This window comes from Monodon monoceros, unplaced genomic scaffold (assembly GCF_005190385.1).
Source record: "Monodon monoceros isolate NGI ecotype Baffin Bay Population unplaced genomic scaffold, NGI_Narwhal_1 Contig1912_ctg1, whole genome shotgun sequence".
Taxonomy (NCBI): domain Eukaryota; kingdom Metazoa; phylum Chordata; class Mammalia; order Artiodactyla; family Monodontidae; genus Monodon; species Monodon monoceros.
Genome location: NW_021697799.1, coordinates 955,305 through 960,178, shown reverse-complemented (window position 1 = coordinate 960,178; position 4,874 = coordinate 955,305).

The window sequence follows — 4,874 nt, the reverse complement described above, 5'->3', positions numbered from 1 at the left end:
AGTTCATTTAGGATTCCTAAATGAATAAAATTGTCAGTCGTAGTTAACTCTAGAACAGTTTAAGGAATAGTTTTTATGACACTGAAAAAAAATGTTGCCATACTTACTCTGATTTTAAAAATCACACTGATTCAAAGCTATATTAAAATTTTATTTCACTATTTTTTGTAGGTCTTCTCTTTTCTGGGATTTGTTTTTGTCCTTGTATTTCTTTGAAATAAGCAAGGCGGCTCATGACAGAATAAATGTCTATTTAGGCTAACTTTGGGAAACAAATGTGATATACAGGACCAATGGCCCAGACATGGATGGAATACATTTACCTCTAAGTTGGTCATAGTTAGAACTGGTTTGGCAAAAACTTAATCTTATGCCATTCTTAGTTTGATTTTGTGTTGAAATGCGTCATCTTCATCCTGACCACATTCAGACACTGTATTTCAGTAGATATGTGTGTATGTGAATGTACTTCGGTGTAATACAATGAGAAAAAATATTCTACTTTGCATGTGAGAGTTAAAAAATAAGAGGTCAAGAACTGAGGTTAGATGTGAAACACTGAGGTGCAGAATTCTTGACCTTTAGCTCCTGTGACTTATTATTGATTGTTGAGCTGCTTGTCATGGGAAGACTGAGCAAGACTCAGGCCAGTCAGAGGTCAAACTTTGAAGACACAAAGAGCACTTTTTGCTTACAGAATATTGTTTTAAAAAGGCTTGGGTTTTGTAACTTTTTAAATTGTGTATAAAACTATTTTCACTGTTTAGCAGTATAAATGAATTGTGTATTTAGATTCATTTGGCACATATGTGGGCTACTGTAGTTCAGAAATTCTGAAAAACAAAACATTATCATGTAAATATTTGTTATTTTAGGGAGTACTAGCAGTAAAATAAGTTGACTATAGAGTATCAGATTTATGTAATAGTTTATGCATTAAGGTAAATTCCATCCAAAGAGTCCACATTTTGCTGGTAGTCAATTAATAGACTCCTGAAGGAGAGAACACACAGAGTTGATTTCATTTTCCATTAATGATTAGAACATATTCATTCATTCCTTTAACAAATATGCATGTAACATCTACTGTGTACCACATAGATGGGATACAGTAAACTTCTAGTTTAGAACTGTGCCTAGTAAACAAAGAGAAACAAAAAAGTTGGTCATCATTCTATGGCAATATTGTATATTTTAAGACTATTATTGTATAAGCACTTATTGTGTTTCAGTAAGCTACAGGAATGTATGTTTTCAAGTGGTAAAACTTTGCTTGATCTCCTGCCTCAGATGAAGATAATCAAAATTATGATATTGGAAAAATAGTAAAGCGAATGGCTAGTTGTTAAAAGGGATTATAAAGAATTGCATATATTTTATGCCCAACTTGTTTTTCAAAGAAAATATTTTCATTACTGAATATTAATGTGTAAGAATTAAAAGTTCAGTGTGGAAACATTGTATGTCTATTTTTAGGGTAATTTTTTGTGAGTTTGGAGATAATTATATGTCCATGAAATCATCATAGGGTAATTTTTCTAGTCTAACATATGTAAATGTGAGCAAACTTTTCCAATGAACTGTTTTGGTAGCTTTGTAGTAAAACAAGTGAGTGTATGTGTGAGTCTATTCTGACCTTTATTATTTTTTTTCTATACATACCCCAGAACTACACTTTCCAGATTACTATGGTTTTATAGTAAGTCTGTATATGAGGTAGTGTAAGTCAGCAAATTTTGTTCTTTTTAAAAATTATCTTGGTTATTCTATGTCCTTTGCCCTTCCATATAATTTTTTAGAATCACCTTATCAGTTTCTCCTAAAGTGTTGTTACTGTTTTGATTGAGGTTGCATGAATTTATAGAACATTTGGGAGATATTGACATCTTAATTCTATTGATTCCAGTCCATTATTACACTATACTTCTTCTCTTATTTAGGTCTACTTTGTTTGATCAGAATTACCTTGTGGTTTTCAGTTTAGAATCCAGTGCATCTATCATTAGATTTATTTATAAGTATTTTTATGTTTTCTTATTGTTGAAAATGCTATTATTTTAAATTTTATTTTTCAATTATTCATTAGTAATACATAGAAATACAATTGTGACATTGCTAAATTTACTATTTCTTGTGGTTCATTTGTAGAGTCCTTGAAATTTTCTGTCAACTGAGAATAAGGCAATTTTATTTTTCCCTGTCTAGTATTTGAGGTCATTTTGTTTTCTTTTACTGACTAGGACTTGAAGTACAAGTTGAATAGAACTGGTGGGTGCAGATGTCTTTTACTTCTTCTGGAATATAGGATCAAGGTGTCTAAGGTTTCACCATTAAGTTTCACGTTAGTTGAGACATTTATGAAGACACCCTTTATCAGATCGAGGAAGTTCCTTCTATTCTTAGTGTGCCGACAGTACTTTCATGACTGTGTTGAATTTTTTCAAAAGTCTTGATGCATCTATTAAGATGATTATGAGTTTACTCCTTTATTCTGTTAGTTTGGTAAATTACTTTGATTTTTGGATGTTGAAACAAACTTACATTCTTGGAATAAATACCACTTGGTCTTGTTTTATTATATGTTTTAAATATTGCTGAATTCATTTGCTAATATTCTTTCCATCTATGGTCATGAGCATATTGATATCTTATAAATATAGGCATTCTTATAAAGTCTTGTCACGTTGGTGTTGCCTTATTAGTCTCTGAATGTGTTTGTGAAAGGTTGATATTATTTCCTCCTTATGAGTTTGATTAAATTTACCAATATATTCCCTGGATGTGCTGTTTTCCTACTTAATTATGAATCAACTCATAAAACTTCTCAATTATGGATTCAATTTCTTTAACAGATTTAAGGTCATTCAAATTTTCTTTTATTTCTACTGTGTCAGTTTTATAACTGTGTATCTCTCAAGGAAAGTCTGTTTATCAAATAGTGCTTAAAAATTGGATATCTACATAGATGAAAATTAATGTTAACTTCTACCTCAAATTTTACATAAAATTAATTCAATTTGAATCATGTACATAAACATAAAAGCTAAAACCATTAAGCTTCTAGTAAAACCAGGAGATACATTTTTGACCTTGGAGTAGCAAACACTTTGTAGACAGGACACAGAAAATAGTAAGTATAAAAGGAAAAAAATAATAAATTGAAATTTATGAAAACTAAAATCTTTTGCTCAGTTCATGTGGCTCAAAATCAAAAAACAAACAACCTAATCAAAAAATGGGCAGAAGACCTAAATAGACATTTCTACAAGGAAGACATACAGATGGCCAAGAGGCACATGAAAAGATGTTCAGCATCACTAATTATTAGAGAAATGCAAATCGTAACTACAATGAAGTATCATCTCACACCAGTCAGAATGGCCATTATCAAAAAATCTACAAACAACAAATGCTGGAGAGGATGTGGAGAAAAAGGAACCCTCATGCACTGTTGGTGGGAATGTAAATTGATACAGCCACTATAGAAAACAGTATAGAGGTTCCTTAAAAAACTGAAAATAGAACTACTATATGACCCAGCAATTCCACTACTGAGCATATAACCTGAGATAACCATAATTCAAAAAGACACATGAACCCCAATATTTATTGCAGTACTATTTACAATAGCCAGGACATGGAAGAAACCTAAATGTCCATCGACAGAGGAATGGGTAAAGGAGATGTGGTACATATATACAATGGAATATTATTCAGCCATTAAAAGGAACAGAATTGGATCATTTGTAGAGATGTGGATGGACCTAGAGACTGTCATACAGAGTGAAGTAAGTCAGAAAGAGAAAAACAAATATCGTATACTAACCCATATATGTGGAATCTAGAAGAATAGTGTAGATGATCTTATTTGCAAAGCAGAAAGAGACACAGACATAGAGAATGAATGTATGGATACCAAGGGGGAAAGTGTGCGTGTGAGGAATTGGGAGTTGGGATTGACACATATATACTATTGATACTGTGTTTAAAATAGACACGTAATGAGAACGTACTGCATACCATGGGAACTCTACTTAGTGCACTGCGGTGATCTAAATGGGAAGGAAATACAACAAAGAGGGGATATATATCTATGTATGCCTGATTCATTGTGCTGTACAGTAGAAACTAACACAACATTGTAAAGCAACTATACTCCAATAAAAATTAATATTAAAAAAAATTGCTCTTTAAGGCACCCTGTTAAAAAGATGAACGAGTAAGTCACTGACTGGGATAAAATATAAGCAATGCACATACAAGATTTGTATCCAGAATAAAATGTACTCTTACAAAAAACCCAATGAAAAACCATATACAAAATACCTGAAAAGACTGTTCTCAAATGAATATAGACAAATGAACAATAAATACATGCAAATGTGGTCAACATTGCCTTAATTAGAGAAATACAAATTAAAACCATAATGACATACCACTATGCTTCCTCTAGAATGGCTAAAATTAAAATTACTGAAAATACCAAATGTTGGTGAGGGTATGGAACAGCCAAGACATTCAAAGATTTTTGTTGGAACTGTAATGTGATACAACCATCTTGGAAAACAGTTCGGAATTTCTTCTAAGCTTGTACATTCACCTCCTCTATATCCCAACAATTCCACTTCTAGGTATTTAGCTGAGAGAAATGAAAACTTATGCCAATAAGCAGACTTTTAGAGATACATGTATAGCAGCTTTATTCATGATAATCAAGAAATGGAAGCAACACAAATGTCCATCAACAGAACAATGGATCAGCAAATTGTAGCTTAATCATAGAATTTAGCAGTAAAACTGAATAATCTACTGACACACACAATAATATGCATAAATCTCAAAAGCATTATGCTAGATTATAGGAGCCAGACTCA